Source organism: Trachypithecus francoisi, unplaced genomic scaffold (genome assembly GCF_009764315.1).
Source record: "Trachypithecus francoisi isolate TF-2019V2 unplaced genomic scaffold, Tfra_2.0 Lachesis_group0, whole genome shotgun sequence".
Classification (NCBI taxonomy): domain Eukaryota; kingdom Metazoa; phylum Chordata; class Mammalia; order Primates; family Cercopithecidae; genus Trachypithecus; species Trachypithecus francoisi.
The window spans coordinates 130,979,328-130,996,070 of record NW_022681453.1 but is presented as its reverse complement, the minus strand read 5'-3'; the positions used below and the strand labels follow the sequence as shown (position 1 = coordinate 130,996,070).

General features: G+C 44.7%; 1 protein-coding gene across 6 annotated transcripts in view; it reads right to left on the bottom strand.

The window, feature by feature from the left end:
- Positions 1 to 15,182, bottom strand: part of YEATS2 (YEATS domain containing 2) — a 113,039-nt gene extending 97,857 nt beyond the window's left edge. For 2 of the 6 annotated variants that reach the window (XM_033211846.1, XM_033211850.1), the window contains exon 1: positions 14,964 to 15,182. The gene's annotated coding sequence lies outside the window, so the exon portion shown is untranslated. Of the gene's footprint in view, positions 1 to 2,580; positions 2,665 to 14,747; positions 14,866 to 14,963 lie in introns of those variants that run through there. The other 4 variants (XM_033211851.1, XM_033211847.1, XM_033211849.1 and 1 more) reach the window with 4 other exon arrangements.
- Positions 15,183 to 16,743: the final 1,561 nt, after the last annotated feature.

Genomic DNA, 16,743 nt, shown 5'->3' with positions numbered 1-16,743 from the left:
GGGTGAAACTAATTTTAACAATACATTTTACCTAACCGATATATCCAAAATATTATCATCCCAGCAATATAATTGATATAAACAAATTAGCAATGAGATTTTACGTTCTTGTATTTTTACCAAGTTATTAAAATCTGGTGTGTATTTTACACTTACAGGACATCTTAATTTGTATTAGTGACCAGGCATGGTGGCTCACGCCTGTAATCCCAGCATGTTAGGAAGCTGAGGCAGGCGGATCATTTGAGGTCAGGCGTTCCAGACCAGCCTGGCCAACATGGTGAAACTCCACCTCTACTAAAAATACAAAAATTTGCTGGATGTGGTGGTAGGCTCCTGTAATCCCAGCTACTCAGGAGGCTGAGGCAGGAGAATCGCTTGAACCGGGGAGACATAGGTTGCAGTGAGCTGAGATCACACCACTGCACTCTGGCCTGGGCAATAAGACTGAAACTCTCTCAAAAAAAAAAAAAAAATTATATTAGTATTAGCCACAATCCTAAGGCTCAATAACTACTTGTGGCTGGTGGCTCCTTTTCTTCGCAGCCTGGACCTATTGATTACGATAAGGAAACAGGTTCAGGGTAGTTAGATATTCCCTTACAGTGTTAATCTATGAAAGAGACCAGAATAGCTCTCTGATTTCCAAATCTCTGCTCTACCACTAAGGAAGATTACCTAGCCAAAGGCAGAATTACTGAGGTAACAGCATGTTTTAAAATAAAATTAGGCTGGGTGCGGTAACTCACGCCTGTAATCCTGGCACTCGAGGAGGCTCAGGCAGGCGGATCACCGTAGGTGAGGAGTTTGAGACCAGGCTGGCCAACATGGTGAAACCTCGTTTCTACTAAAAATACAAAAACAAAAATAGATGGACATGGTGGCTTGTGCTGGTAATCCCAGCTATTCAGGAGGCTGAGGTATGAGGATCGCTTGAACCCAGGAGGCAGAGGCTGCAGTGAGCCGAGATCATGCCACTGCACTCCAGTACGGGTGACAAAGCAAGACTCCATCTCAAAACAACAACAACAACAACAAAAACACATACACACACAATTTAAAAGTCCCTCAGCCCTCAGTCCAGTTCTTTCACCCATCTCAAAAACAGACTCACTTGATTCAGCTAGGAGAGTGGCTCACTATGTAATGTTACTCATGAAGTCCCACATCTGAGAGAAAACTTTTCCTACAGCTGTTATACGGTATAATATCGTTAACCTTAAAAATAGTCTAAAACCCCCCAGCATTTATAAACATCTTGAATCAAGCCATTTAATGTTTGTTCATATTCATCTGTTACCTGCTATAATTCAGAATATAAATGAATATTTTTGGACAGACCCAGAACCCAACTATTATGTTCTATGTTTAAAGCTTTTAAAAAGTAAAAGTAAGGTCTTCTTGTTTCTTCAGCCTTCTCCATTTGGTCTGCAATTAATTTTAGACAGCCTCAGAAAATCTTGGGCTGTTACATAAAGAAGACAACCTTAAAAAATTAAATAAACTTAATTTATTCTTCCTTACTGCAGACAGGAATCTAAAAACACTTAATTACACATAAACCTAGAATCAGAGCTGGATATAGCCCGGCAGATACCTAAACTCGTCCTTGTACCATCCTATTTCCTCAGTGGGCACCTGTCTTCCACAGTTTGCCAAGAGTCTTATGAGATTATCTACAAAGATAAGTCCCAGACCAGCATCATCTTCACTTATCCATTCTACAGACTTTATAGTCTGTATATTCTTTTTTTTTTTTTTTGAGACGGAGTCTCGCTCTGTCACCCGGACTGGAGTGCAGTGGCCAGATCTCAGCTCGCTGCAAGCTCCGCCTCCCGGGTTTACGCCATTCTTCTGCCTCAGCCTCCTGAGTAGCTGGGACTACAGGCGCCCGCCACCTCGCCCAGCTCGTTTTTGTATTTTTAGTAGAGATGGGGTTTCACCGTGTTAGCCAGGATGGTCTCGATCTCCTGACCTCGTGATCCGCGCATCTCGGCCTCCCAAAGTGCTGGGATTACAGGCTTGAGCCACCACGCCCGGCCTATAGTCTGTATATTCTTATCCCACCTCCCAAGTAATCTCAAGAATAATGGTGGCTCCCACTAAAATGGCTGGGGATCGTTGAAGCTATTTTTATTTTATCCTCACTTAAGGGACTTAAAAAAAAAAACAAAAAACCTCTCTTTGACTTTTGCTGTAAAACTGGAAGATGAGGAAGAGAAAAGAGAGGAATTTGGGGAGGGGGTGGACAGAAAGGAAGAAACCAAAAATGAGTTCATTTGTGCTGCCAAGGTAATTCATTTTTCATGCAGCCTTTAGAATAAAGCTTTTCTTGTCACATGTGGGCACATATCTGAGCTTCTTATAAACACGTTTAAGAGGATTTAGCTCTGTACTGGGCATTTCAAAATAATCCAGCTCTGCTCTGTCACACAAGAATAACACTGTGTAATGTGTACATGTCACATGCAAGTAAATACTAGCTAGCTAAGACTAGGCACATCTGCTGAGGCATGCTCTCATGTTGATCTAATACATATGCGAACGGAATGTGTAACAAATGACCAATGATAATATTACCTTCTGGACTCTTCTTGTCTGACTTGCAGATTTTATGAAAAGGAAACATGAGCAGTTGTTAGATATGGTCAATTCAACTTTGAAACAAAATGTCCAGCTAACTCTCTTCAGGTTCTGAATCAGCTGAAATAGAAAATACTGAGATGGTACTATGAACTGTTTGGAAAAAAATCTGTTACCATACACAATTTGACTGTGAGAAAGAATTTTCTCTATACTCTGAGACAAAAACTGAATACGGAAATAAATGTAATGCTGAGACTAAAATAAGACTACTGTCATCCATTTCTCCAATTTAAACTTTTTATCTCATCAAAACAGCCTCATTACAAAAAGTAAATGTGGGCAAGATGCTCAGGCCTGCAATCTCAGCACTTTGGGAGGAAACGGGTGGATCACTTGAGGTTAGGAGTTTGAAACCCACCTGGCCAACATGGTGAAATCCCGTCTCTACCAAAAACACAAAAATTAGCCGGCCGTGGTAGTGCCTGCCTATAGTCCCAGCTACTCTGGAGGCTGAAGCACAAGAATCGCCTGAACCTGCGAGGAGGCAGAGGTTGCAGTGAGCCGAGATCGCGCCACTGTACACCAGCCTGGGAGGCAGAGACTTTGTCTCATAAAAAGAGTAAATGCTGTCAATTTATAGAACATAAATGATTGTTTCCATAAAGAGCACAAGAAAACAAAGCTTTATAGAAGTAAATGCTATCAATTAAAACATATCTTATCCATTCAAATAACATAACCAAGTCTGAGTTTTTAATAAAGGTTAGAAACCAAAAAGAAAACCAAACTTTTTTTTTTTTTTTGAGACAGAGCCTCACTTCTGTCGCCGAATCTGGAGTGCAACGGCACGATCTTGGCTCACTGCAACCTCCACCTCCCGGGTTCAAGTGATTCTCCTGCCTCAGCCTCCCGAGTAGCTGGGATGACAGACGCATGCCACTATGCCCAGCTGATTTTTTGTATTTTTAGTAGAGACGGGGTTTCTCCATGTTGGTCAGGATGGTCTCAAACTCCTGACCTCAGGTGATCTGCCCGCCCCGGTCTCCCAAAGTGCTGGCATTATAGGCGCATGAGCCACTGTGCCTGGCCTAAACCTTCAAGCTATTCTCCTGCCTCAGGTGTCTGAGTAGCTAGGACTACTGGTGTGTGTCACCACTCTCGGCTAATTTTTTTTATTCTTAGAAGAGACAAGGTTTCACTATGTTGGCCAGGCTGGTCTCGAACCTCTGACTTTGTGATCCACTCGCCTCGGCCTCCCAATGTGCTGGGATTACAGGTGTGAGCCACCACGCCCAGCCAAAAAAAATTTTTTTAGAGACAGAGTCTCACTCTGCCATCCAGACTGGAGTACAGTGGCACAAGCATAGCTCAATGCAACCTAGGACTCCTGGGCTCAAGTGATCTTCCTGTCTCAGCCTCCCAAGTAGCTGGGACTACAGGTGTGTGCCCATACCTACTAATCTTTTTTTGAAGAGCCCAGGGTGGTCTTGAACTTCTAGCCTCAAGAGATCCTCTGGCCTTAGTCTTCCAAAGTGCTGAGATTTGTAAGCCACCACCTCTGGCCCCACACAAAATATTTAATGTTTTATACTTTAAAATAAACCCCAAGAGAAAAATAATTTTGAAAAGAAAATTGTATGATGAAAACCATAAAGATGATGTCAAGGTAGTGACTGGAAACTTGAAGTCTTAGCTCTCGAGTCAGGGAAAATGTAGAACCCTAGAAGCCAGTCCTAGAACTCTACCATTCTGTTTTGCAAACACATCATTTAAGATGTGGCCAACAACATGGTGAAATCCTATCTCTACTAAAAATACAAAAATTAGCTGGACGTGGTGGCATGTGCCTGTAGTCCCAGCTACTAGGGAGGCTGAGTCAGGAGAATTGCTCGAACCCAGGAGGCAGAGGTTGCAGTGAGCCGAGATCATGCCACTGCACTCCAGCCTGGTGACAAAGCAAGACTCCATCTCATAAAAATAAAAAAAAAACAACAGCCAATTCTTGAGAAAGGAGTAAAATATGATAAACTAGACACTTGAAAGATTTGCTGTATATCATATGAGGTATCTTCTCAATAATTCTATGTGCCTCACATCATTTGAATATCAGAACCACTGAACTTTGGGCTCTCACTCAAGACTTTTCCCATCTGGTTTAAAGGTGGGGAGGGGAGGCTGGGCGCGGTGGCTCACGCCTGTAATCTCAGCACTTTGGGAGGCCAAGGTGGGCGGATCACGAGGTCAGGAGTTCGAAACCAGCCTGACCAACATGGTGAAACCCCATCTCTACTAAAAACATAAAAAAATTAGCTGGGCGTGGTGGCATGTGCCTGCAATCCCAGCCACTCAGGGCAGGAGAACTGCTTGAATCCAGGAGGCAGAGGTTGCAGTAATCTGAAATTGTACCACTGCACTCCAACCTGGGTGACAGAGTGAGACTTTGTCTCAAAAAAAAAAAAGTGGGGAAGGGGAATCGTATGATCATTTTCCATCTGCTTCCATACACACGGGCATTCCTAAGATGCTGATAATCATTTTATAGTTCCTGGCCCTGTCCTTTCTATAGTCTTAAAACAAAATATATTCTCCTTTGTAAACAAGACAACCAGTGTTCCTTTATTAATATCTGAATAAGACTCTACAATCCATTTTCCATTAGCCAATGAGACATTTCAAAAATGTCTCAAAAATCCAAACCAGAAGAATGGACAAACAAATCGTGGTATACTCAATGAATTCTTGATGCAGGCAACAACAGAAACGAACCTCAAAATCATTATGGCAAGCCAAAGAAGGCAAACACAAGAGTACAAGCTAAATTATCCCACTTAAGTTCTAGAACAGACAAATTAAACTAAAGTGAAAGAAATGAGAACCATAGTTGGGGGTGTGGTGTTGGGGACTGACTGGAAAGAGGAATGAAGGCTTTTTCTGGAGTGACAGAAATATTTTATTCAGGTTGGGTATTCCTTACCCAAAATGCCTGGGACCAGAACTGTTTCAGATTTCATACTGTTTTGGATTTTGGAATATTTGCATATACATAATAAAATATCTTTGGGAAGGAACCCAAATCTGAACATGAAATTCATTTACGCTTCATAAATACCTTACACACAGAGCCTGAAGGTAATTTTATACAACACTTTACATAATTCAAAACAAAACACAAAGTTTTGAGTATGTTTTAACTGTGAGCAGTCACAAGGTAAGGTGTGAAATTTTCCATTGTGGCATCATGTTGGTGCTTAAGAACTTTCAGATTTTGGAGTATTTAAGATTCAGATTTTTGGATTACTGATGCTCCATCTAACCTTTTTTATTTATTTATTTATTTTTGAGATGGAGTTTAGCTCTTGTTGCCCAGGCTGGAGTGCAATGTCGTGATCTCGGCTCATGGCAAGCTCCGCCTCCCAGGTGGAAGCGATTCTCCTGCCTCAGCTTCCTGAGTAGCTGGGACTACAGGCACCCGCCACCACGCCTGGCTAATTTTTTCATATTTTTAGTAGAGATGGGGTTTCACCATGTTAGCCAGCATGGTCTTGATCTCCTGACCTCGTGATCCACCCGCCCCAGCCTCCCAAAGTGCTGGGATTACAGGCGTGAGCCACCATGCCCGGCCATAAATGAAGGATTAACTAAAATATCTGCCAAAATATAAATGCCCACAGGGAACATAACTACTACCTTACATTAGTTTTCATCATTAATCTATGTGTTGATATTGCTACATCTTCAAAGGCCCTTTAGCTAAATATTTAAAAGAATGTGCAAAGTTATTATACACAGACACATGCAAACAAAAAGACAGTAGGCAAGGCAATATTAATAACAGAATTCAAGGCAAAAAAAACATGATAAAGATGATATTATTTAAAGGCACAATCACAAAAACACATCTTAAACTATACATCCAACAATATAGTATCAAAATACATATACACACACAAACAGAAAAAGGAAAGTTTAAGAAATCATACATCTAGGCCGGGCGCGGTGGCTCAAGCCTGTAATCCCAGCACTTTGGGAGGCCCAGACGGGCGGATCACGAGGTCAGGAGATCGAGACCATCCTGGCTAACATGGTGAAACCCCGTCTCTACTAAAAAAATACAAAAAACTAGCCGGGCGAGGTGGCGGGCGCCTGTAGTCCCAGCTACTCGGGAGGCTGAGACGGGAGAATGGCGTAAACCCGGGAGGCGGAGCTTGCAGTGAGCTGAGATCCGGCCACTGCACTCCAGCCCGGGCGACAGAGCGAGACTCCGTCTCAAAAAAAAAAAAAAAAAAAAAAAAAAAAAAAAAAAAAAAAAAAAAAATCATACATCTGTATACAAAATTTAAAAGATTAAGACAACATATAAAAATAGATGATAGGCCAGGCATGATAGCTCACACTTGTAAACCCAGCACTTTGGGAAGTTGAGGCAGGTGACTCACTTGAGCTCCAGAGTTCAAGAACAGCCTGGGCAACACGGCGAAACCCCGTCTCTACAAACAATACAAAAATTAGTTAGGAGTAGTGGTGAGCACCTGTACTCCCAGCTACTTGGGCAGCTGAGGTAGGAGGATTGCTTGAGCCCAGGAGACAGAGCCTGCAGTAAGCTGAGATCACGCCATTGCACCTCCAGCCTGGGTGACAGAGCCAGACTCTGTCTCAAACAAAACAAACACTACAAACAAAAAAGATGATACAGAAATATATCTGGTAGTTAACAAGCCAGATTTAACAAATACACACAACTCTGAACCCAACAGAAAAAAATCTTATAAAAATATCTATGAAAGTTCATTAAGGTCAGATGCAGTGGCTCATGCCTGTAATCCCGGCATTTTGGGAGTCCGAAGCAGGTGGATCACTTGAGTCCGAGGCAGGCAGTTTGAAACCAGTCTGGCCAATGTGGTAAAACCCCCTCTCTACTAAAAATACAAAAATTAGCTGGGCATGGTGGTGGATACCTATAATCCCAGCTACTTGCGAGGCTGAGGCAGGAGAACTGCTTGAACCCAGGAGGTGGAGGTTGCAGTGAGGCGAGATCACGCCACTGCACTCCAGCCTGGGCAACAGAGTGAGACTCTGTCTCAAAAATAAAGTTCATAAAATGTAAATCATATAAGAAGATATGAAGAAAGTCTCAATTACTGCAAAATGTAGAAATATTACAGCCACATTCTGATCTTAATAAAAATTTATATTAACTCACCATTATATGGAAAATAAGACACTCTTCTAATAACTCATGACTCAAAGAAGAAATTAAAAGTAAAATAATAAAACTATTTAAAAACTAACAACGTTGAGAACACAGTATCTCCAAACCTATGGAAATGTGGTCAAAAGTCACCATCAGAGGAAAATGGCAGACCAGCTTTCACTGCAAATACACATACAAATCCAATCCAGCAGGGTATTCAAAGCATAATGCATCATAACTGGAAAGTTTTATTGTCAGCAACAAAAAAAGAAACAAGCAGAATGAACAAAGGCTAAATCCTAAAACCAAAGATCCAGAATGAAGGTGATTTGTACTACACAAGCCAACTGCTGGAGCTTTAGAAAGCTTTTTTTTTTTTTTTTGAGATGGAGTCTCACTGCATTGCCCAGGCTGGATTGCAGTGGTGCAGTATCGGCTCACTGCAACCTCTGCCTCCCAGGTTCAAGTGATTCTCCTGCCTCAGTCTCCTGAGTAGCTGGGACTACAGGCATCTGCCACCACACCTGGCTAATTTTTTTTTTTTTTTAACTAGAGACAGGGTTTCGCCAGGCTGGTCTTGAACTCCTGACCTCAGGTGATCCGCCTGCCTCAGCCTCCCAAAGTGCTGGGATTACAAGCATAAGCCACCACGCCTGGCCCCTTTAGGAACATTTTAATGAAACTGACTTTCAATAATCCAAATACATATGATCCATTTCATGAATTCTATTTTGAAAACTAAATACGGCAGCAGCTTCACCCCAACACCATCTATGCTTCCTAAAGACTGCTCAATGTACACTCTAAGAATATATATTCATTTTAATATTATACTGAGAAAATCATTAGGCATGCAAAAGCCCTACAAAAAGAGCCAAAATGTGTATTTCAATGTCAATTTAAATTTCTCCACCTATTTAAACATTACTCACAATACCGTCACCTCCCATTGATACAAAGAAATGAAAAAATAAAATACACCTGATCGTCTTTCCCAAATTATGCTCATTTTATAACAGAAGCAATAAGAAGTTATCTGTTAGGTTGGTGCAAAAGTAAAAACCGCAACTACTTTTGCACCAACCTATGTTAAAGGAAAGACTCAGACCAAGGGAACTCTAGGAGAGAGAAGATTCTGTTCTGATTCTCGCCAGAGTTAGTACTGACAAAAAAAAAAATATGCTATGCTAATTATTCTAAGTCAGGTCTGACACACAAAACCTTTTGAATATGTTCCCATTTGTTGGTTAACATATCACTTTTTCTTTAACTCATCTGATACCCAAAACAAAAACAGGTCTTTATGTAAAAATAATCACAATTTTATACTGGACCTGAATGGTGAGAAGCTGAGAGGTCTGGTCATTAGGACTGATATGATGTGGGATATTTCTAATATGACATGTAAAGAGCTGAGCAAAAGACAGCTGAGCTCAAAAACACTGTCTCATTATTTCAGTCTTACATCTTTCCAGGTCAAAAACATCAACTTTCCTATAAATAAAATGGCTTTAAGACTATACAATTTGTGGCCGGGCGCGGTGGCTCAAGCCTGTAATCCCAGCACTTTGGGAGGCCGAGATGGGTGGATCACGAGGCCAGGAGATCGAGACCATCCTGGTCTACACGGTGAAACCCCGTCTCTACTAAAAAAATACAAAAAACTAGCCGGGCGAGATGGCGGGCGCCTGTAGTCCCAGCTACTCGGGAGGCTGAGGCAGGAGAATGGCCTAAACCCGGGAGGCGGAGCTTGCAGTGAGCCGAGATCGCGCCACTGCACTCCAGCCTGGGCGACAGAGCGAGACTCCGTCTCAAAAAAAAAAAAAAAAAAAGACTATACAATTTGTGGCCGGGCGCGGTGGCTCAAGCCTGTCATCCCAGCACTTTGGGAGGCCGAGACGGGTGGATCACGAGGTCAGGAGATCGAGACCATCCTGGCTAACACGGTGAAACCCCGTCTCTACTAAAAAATAACAAAAAACTAGCCGGGCGAGGTGGCGGGCGCCTGTAGTCCCAGCTACTCGGGAGGCTGAGGCAGGAGAATGGCGTAAACCCGGGAGGCGGAGCTTGCAGTGAGCTGAGATCCGGCCACTGCACTCCAGCCCGGGCGACAGAGCGAGACTCCATCTCAAAAAAAAAAAAAAAAAAAAAACTATACAATTTGCTAATATGGTCAGGCCCCAGAATCCATTCTGGCCAGCACTCTGTCTACAACCTTGCAAACTAGCACACAGAAGAGTGTAGGATAAAACAGCTCTTCTAAATTATCCATGCCACTGCTTCTATCCATTAATGCACCTGGACAGCTGACTTTAGGTAACTTTTATCATTCCTTTTTTTTTTTTTTTTTTGAGACAGTCTTGCTCTGTCACCCAGGCTGGAGTGCAGTGGCGCAATCTCGGCTCACTGCAACCTCTGCCTCCCGGGTTCAAGAAATTCTCCTGTCTCAGCCTCCCGAATAACTAGGACTACAGGCACACACCACCACACCTGGCTAATTGTTTTGTATTTTTAGCAGAGACGGGGTTTCACCATATTGGTCAGGCTGGTCTCAAACTCCTGACCTCTGGTGATCCACCCACCTCAGCCTCCCAAAGTGCTAGGATTACAGGCCTAAGCCACCACGCCCAGCCACTTTTACCATTCCTTTACCCTACTGGTTCAACATACTTTTTCTGGAAGAATGAGGCATGTGGGATGTTTAAGGGTTTTGAGATTTTTAAGGTAAATTCTTTTTTTTTTAAATTTTTTGAGACAGAGTCTCACTCTGTTGCCCAGGCTGGAGTGCAATGGCACAATCTTGGCTCACTGCAACCTCTGCCTCCCGTGTTCAAGTGATTCTCCAGCCTCAGACTCCCAAGTAGCTGGGATTACAGGCACACACCACCACACCCAGCTAATTTTTGTTATTTTTAGTAGAGATGGGGTTTCACCATGTTGGCCAGGCTGGTCGCGAACTCTCGACCTCAGATGATCCGCCCGCCTCGGCCTCCCAAAGTGCTGGGACTACAGGTATGAGCCACCAAGCCTGGCCTGAAGCAGACTGTTTCCATATCGTCTGTCCTGTGGTAGTTAGGGGGGAAAAAAAGCTTTCAAACGCTGGAGTTTACTTCATGGATGAGTCGGAATTTGATTCTTGAAAGATGAAGAGCATTTTAGTAAGCGGAGAAGGTAGAGGTGAAATATGAGCCCACTGGAAAGTAATTGTGAGATGTTCAGGCATGTGAACTTTGATGACTGCAGCCATGGAGAGGCAGAACTAGTTCTAGGCAAGGGCTGTTTATCCTGCTTGTCTGAGGAGTGACCTGTGGGGGAAACTGTTAAGTGACTGTAAGGAAAGCTGAGGGTGAGGAGAATGCAGTGGGGAGGCACTTCAACTTTACCCGCAGTGCTTTTAATGGCGATTGTTATGTATTTTGTTTTCAACTTTTAATTTGAGAGTGTGGATACACTTTTTTAATTGAAATATAATTCACATAACTTAAAACGTACTGTTTTAGGCCAGGCGTGGTGGCTCATGTGCCTGCAATCCCAGCACTTTGAAAGGCCAAAGCAGGACTGCTTGAACCCAGGAGTTTAAGACCGGCCTGGACAACATAGGGAGACCTTGTCTCTACTGAAAAAGAAAAAGAAAAAAATTAGCTGGGCATGGTGGTGTGTACCTGTAGTCCTAGCTACTCGGTAGGCTGAGGTGGGAGGATCACTTGAGCCCAGGAGTTCAAGGCTGCAATGACCTATGGTTGCATCACTGCACTCCAGCCTGGGCAACAGAGACAGACCCTGTCTCAAAAAACATATATATTGACCGGCCAGGCCTGGTGGCTCAAGCCTGTAATCCCAGCACTTTGGGAGGCCAAGGCAGGCAGATCACGAGGTCAGGAGATCGAGATCATCCTGGCTAACATGGTGAAACCCCGTCGCTAATAAAAATACAAAAAAAAAAAAAAAAAAGAGCCAGGCATGGTGGTGGGTGCCTGTAGTCCCAGTTACTCAGGAGGCTGAGGCAGGAAAAGGCGTGAACCCAGGAGGCGGAGCTTGCAGTGAGTCGAGATAGCGCCACCGCACTCCAGCCTGGGCGACACAGCAAGACTCCGTTTCAAAAAAAAAAAAAAAAAATATATATATATATATACACACACACACACATACATGCACACACACACACACCACTTAAAAATGTGCAATTCAGTGGATTTCAATATATTTACAAAGTTGCACAACAATCACCACTATCTAATTCCATGTTTTCATCACTCCAAAAAGCAACCGCTTACCTCTTAAGTGTCACTCTCAACTCTCCTCTCCCTTCAACTGCTGGCAACTACTTTTTGTGTCGATAAACTTGCCTGTTTCTGGACATTTCGTATAAATAGAATCATACAGCACGTGGCTTTTTGTATCTGCTTTTTTTTTTTTTTTGAGATGAAGTCTCCCCCTGTCGCCAAGGCTGGAGTGCAGTGGTGCGATCTCCACTCGCTGCAACCTCCACCTCCCAGGTTCAAGCAATTCCCCTGCCTCAGCCTCCCAAGTAGCTGGGATCACAGGCCTGGGCAACAGACTGAGATTCTGTCTCAAAAAAAAAAAAAACAAAAAGAAAAAAAAAGAAAAAATATGCTTCATAAGTCTTGTTTTCTGTGAGAAAACTGCATCAACTCCCACCATCTACTGGGTATCATGATAGAAAACAGACTGAAAGCAGAGCAGGACCAAAGGCAGGGAGATGCGGAACAATCCAAGAATGTGGCAATGAACATTCAAATAAAAATCCATGGTTGATGAGAAGAGGACAGGACCAACTATTTCTGAAAATCTATCCTAAGGAAACACGGAGCAATGTGCATCATACGTGGCCTGCACTCAGATATCTACAACGTAAATGTTAGTTCTCCTCTTCCTATGGATTTTATAATAAAAAATAACCCACCGCAAACTATCACGCATCCGGTGAATGAACATGAAGCATTGGAAACTGAAAAACATGTGGGGAGAGCTCTGAATGCTGAATGTCAAGCTATCTATTTTTAATATCTAAAGAACCTTTGACAATCAATTAGGAAATAACAAAAGATGCCAGAGAACAAGAAAAGAAATTCGCAAATAGCCAACAAATGGGAAAAAAATGTTCAAACATACCAGTAATCAATAAATGAGAAAAACACAAGACACCATTTTTCATCGATCCAGTTTAGTTCTGAGGCAGATGGAAATACGGGCACTTTTTTTCTAATTTGCACTCATTAGTTTCATTTCCTCACATCCCATTAAACTATTCTAGTCTGGTTCCCACCTCCCACTTCCAGAACTATAGACAGGAAGACCAATGACCAAAACCAATGACCTCCGTGTTGCCAAATCCAATTGACAACTTTAATGAACATCTCAGAAGCCCTGATAAAAGGACCAATTCAACATCTTCCAGAAATACCTCTTTTGGCTGCCATGATACCAGCTTTTTCTCCTACCTCACTTGCTGTTTCCTGTGTCCTTTCCTCAACCTTCTTCCTCTGCCAGACCCAGAGGTATTTGAGTGTCTGAGCCCCTTTCACTTCTTCTTCACTCTTCCCCTCAGTGATCTCACACAGCACCATACCTTTGAATATCATCTATGCACCGATCACTCCAATTTTTTTTTTTTTTAAGAGACGGTGTCCTGCCTTGTAGCCAAGGCTGGTCTAGAACTTCTGGGCTCAAGCGACCGGCCTCGGCCTCCCAAAGTGCTGGGATTACATGTGTGAGCACTGCGCCCAGCCACTCCGATTTTTATCTCTAGCTCTAGCCTCTCTCTTCCTTGAGTTCCAGCCCTCTACATCCAACTGCCTCAACACACCGACTTCATAACTAATATGCATCTAAAATTTAATACATCCAAAATAGATTTCGATATTTTTCCCACCTCAAATTTCTCTCTTCTATTCTTCATCTCAGTAAACGGCACCACCATTCACTCAGGTGCTCAAAACAAAAATCAAAAAAGCAAAGACTCCCACCATTCCCTCACCAATTCATTTCCAAGTCTTGTTCATTCTACCTTCAAAACACTTAAAAATCTGTTTACACTTCCCCATCTCCCTGCCATGGGCCTAGTCTAAGCTACTGCAAAGAGCACAGTAACTGACCTCGTAGGTTCCTCCCCAGCCCTCTTCCTCTACGTAGCAGTCGGATCATGCCACTCGCCTTCTCAAAACCTTCAAAGGCTTCCCGGAAAAACTAAACTCCTAATCAGGGCATCATCTGCCCTATCTTTTAAAGAGTATACACAAACAGGAATATACATCCAAGGGTAATATCTCTAGACCGTAAAACTGCGGGCATTTTTCTCTTGCTTTGCTTGTATTTTTAAATTTTTCTACGCTGAATACTCTCTACTCATTAAGGGGAAATGATATTGCTGAATACTATATAATATTATGGCGCATTTTTTACATGTGAGCGAGAAACGGGAATGGAAAACGTGGGTCAACTCTGTAACTGCTGAAGGCTTAGATGAAAATACTAGCAAACATCAAACTAAAAAAATGATGTGTCAGGCCTATAAGATCGCTGATGGCATTTCTCTTCCTCTGCTTTCCATTTCTCAACATGACCACATTCATGATGGGGAGAACCTCATTGTCTTCTGCAGTCTGGACACAGCCCTCCAAGCCAGCCTTTCCCGCAGGAGTCCTCACTTTCCGAGGCTTCCACTCCGCCCCGCACTGCCCGCAGCTTCGGCGCGTTGGCCCCGGCCCCCTCCCTGGAACCCCAAAGCCTCTCTAACCCCTCCCCTCCATCCTGGAGGGCCGGTGGGGATGGCGACAGGTTGGAGGGGCATTCCAGGATCCTTTCGGTAAAACCACGACTTTCTGGTCCTGGGGCCAAATCTTGCCTCCAAGGCCAAGAGCTTAACATCCTGAAACCTCCGGCCGCTGTGGCTCGGGGACCCGCATCCCCTCAGCGGAGCGCCCTGCTGAAGAGGAAGCCCCCAACTCACGTTCCTATTTCACGCTCCCGCTTCTGCGGCTCCCCGGCCCGCACCTGGGATCCTCCCTGCCCTCCCCTCAAGCCCGGGGCCTCACCGGTCCCGCCGCCGCGCAGCCGGCCGATGGGGGAGGGGCGCGCACGTGCCCGCGCCGCCCCCGCCCAAACAATGCCCCAGACAGCAGGGCGCGCGCCCGCGCGGTCCCTTCCTGCGCCCGCCAACACTCACCCTTTCTCCGGGTCTCCGGCTGCAGCGCGGGCCCCGCCCGGCGCCGCAAGAGGGCAGAGCGAGGCGAGGCAGCGGGCGAAGCCCCGCGGAGCTGCCCAGCCACGAGGCCCCAACGACCCCCGCAGCCTGCGGAAACACACGGGTCAGTGGAACCCGCCCGACCCGTTCCGCCCCGCACGTCAGCAGCCGGGCGCGTCGGGGCGCGCGCGGCGGCGGTGGTGGCGGCGGCGCGCGCGGCCTCGGGGCGGAGCTCGCAGGGATGAGGGCAGGGATGAGGGCAGGGATGAGGGCGGGGCGGGGCGGGGCGGGGCGGGGCGGGGCGGGGCTGGTCCAGGCTGCGACCCCGGCCCGCGAGGCCACTTCCTGGGCAGTGTGGGAGTCGATTCTCGCAAAGGCATGGCTGTCCGTCACTTTTCTGCCCCAGAAGGTGGCGAATTTCAACCCCAAGTTTGACAGAATATTGATTCTGCCGGCATGTATGAGCTTCCCTATTAATCACAATAGTAACTCTGATTTTTGTGTGTGCCATCTTTGTCCCAACCCATGTGCTAAGTGCTGGGTATACAAATAACAGTAGTTATTGCTAGCCCATTATACAGATGAAGAAATTGAGGCAGGGAAGTCTTGAGACTTAGTCACACTAGTGACAATCCAAGTCCAGTTTTCCATCTAAATATCTCTTGAGGCCAACATTCTCTTTCGTTCTAACTCTACCACCCTCTACCCAAGTCCCTGTCATCTCTCTGCCCAAGACTATAAATAGCCTCCCAACTGGTCTTCGGGGATCTTCTGTTCCCCTTCAATCCCTTCTCACTGTATAAAGATTTACTACTGGAACTGATTTTTTAATACTTTACCTACATGTTATCAAATCTTTATGTATTTAATGTTTTTATCTACACATAATACATGTAAATGGTGTTTTGGTTTTTGTGGGTTTTTTTCTTTTTTTTTTTTTGAGACAGAGTCTCCCTCTGTTGCCCAGGCTGGAGTGCAGTGGCATGATCTCGGTTCACTGTAGCCTCCGCCTCCCTGGTTCAAGTGATTCTCCTGCATCAGCCTCCCAAGTAGCTGGGATTATAGGCGTGCACCACCACGCCCAGCTCATTTTTGTATTTTTAGTAGAGAGAGGGTTTCACCATGTTGGCCAGGCTGCTCTCAAACTCCTGACCTCAGGTGATCCACCCTCCTCAGCCTCCCAAAGTGCTGGGATTACAGGCATGAGCCACCGTGCCCGACTATACATGGTGTTATTAATGCTTAATAAAAATGTGTTAAAAGATTGACTCCTATAACCCTAATAGCAAGGGCAGCAAATTGCACTCAGTTTGCACTCAAAAAGTATTTATCAAATGTATACATAGTAGGAACTAACTTCGAGGCCCTGCATGACCAAGGAATAGAGAAATTTATAATATGTCACCCCTGGCCTCCTGACCTGAATGTCTATTAGAGGTAAGAGCAGATTAGCAATATTTGTTCAGGCCAGGCGAGGTGACTCACACCTGTAATCCTAGCACTTTGGGAGGTCAAGGCAGGCGAATTGCCTGAGGTCAGGAGTTCGAGACCAGCCTCGGCAACATGGTGAAACCCCGTCTCTACTAAAATATTTTTAAAAATTAGCCGGGCGTGGTGGCTTGTGCCTGTAATCCCAGCTACTCAGGAGGCTGAGGCACGAGAACCTGGGAGGCGGGGGTTGTAGTGAGCAGAGATCATGCCACTGCCTTCCAGCCTGGGTGGCAGAGCAAGACTCTGTCTCCAAAAACAAAATAAAATAAAA